Source organism: Pteropus alecto, unplaced genomic scaffold (genome assembly GCF_000325575.1).
Source record: "Pteropus alecto unplaced genomic scaffold, ASM32557v1 scaffold14, whole genome shotgun sequence".
Taxonomy (NCBI): domain Eukaryota; kingdom Metazoa; phylum Chordata; class Mammalia; order Chiroptera; family Pteropodidae; genus Pteropus; species Pteropus alecto.
Window position 1 is genome coordinate 3,612,576 of NW_006436810.1, and position 1,371 is coordinate 3,613,946.

Below are 1,371 nucleotides of genomic sequence, written 5' to 3' on the forward strand. Positions count from 1 at the left end.
CATAAAGCAAAAACTAACCACTAAAAAGAAAAACAGCAATGCAATTAATAGCTGGGGACTATAATAACCCACTTGCAACAATGGATGGATCATACAGACATAGAATCCAATGGAAATACCGAAACTGAACACTATAAACCTATTGGATCTAATAGACATATATAAAAATTCTATCTAATGACAACAGAATACGTGTTCTTCTCAAGTGCACATGGAACATTTTCTAGGACAGATCATATGTTAGGCCACAAAATAAGTCTTAAGAAATGTTTTATAAAATGAAATTATACTATGTATATTCTGACAACAATGGTATGAAACTAGAAATCAGTAACAAGAAGAAAACTGGAGAATATACAAATACATGAAAATAAACAAAACTCTCCTGAACAATCAATGGATCAAAGAAGAAATCAAAAGGGAAATTAAAAAGTATCTTGAGACAAAGGAAAATGGAAACACAACATACCAAAACTTATGGGAAAAGTAGTTCTAAGAAGGAAATTCCTAGCAATAAACCCCTACATTAATAAACAAGAAAGATCTCAAATAAACAATCTAACTCATGCCTTTAGGATCAAGAAAAATCTGATCCTAAAGTTAGCAGAAGGAAGAAAATAATAAAGGTTACAGCAGAAATAAATGAAATAGAGAACAAGAAAACAACAGAAAAGATGAACAACTTAAGCACTGGTTCTTTGAAAAGAAATTAAATTGACAAACTTTTAGCTAGACTAACCAAGGAAAAAAGGAGACTCAAATTAAAATTATAAATTAAAGAGAAAACATGACAATACAACAGAAAAACAAAAATCATAAAAAGCTACTATGAATGACTATACACTAATAAACTGGACAATTTGAAAGGAATGAAAAAATTCTTAGAAACATAAAACCTTCCAAGAGCGACTCTGAAAGAAACAGAATTATAAACAGACTAACTGCTTGTAAGGACATTGAATCAGTAATCAAAAATCTTCCAAAACAGAAAAGCCCAGGACCAGATGGCTTCACTGATGAATTTTACCAAGGATTTTAAGAATGAATGTCAATCTCTCTCAAACTCTTCCCAAAAATCCAAGAAAAAAGGACACTCCCAAACTAATTTTTTGAAACCAGCATTACCCTGATACCAAAGCCAGAAAAGGACACTACAAGAAAACTACAAGCCAATCTCCCTGGAGAATATGGATGCAAAATTTCTCAGTAAAATATTACCAAACCAAATCCAGCAGCACATTAAAAGGACTATTCCAAAAGGACCAAGTAGAACTCTCCCTAGAATGTGAGAATGTGAGGATGGTTCTACATACACAAATCAGTAAATGTAATACGCTATCTTAATAGTATAAATATATATATACACACACA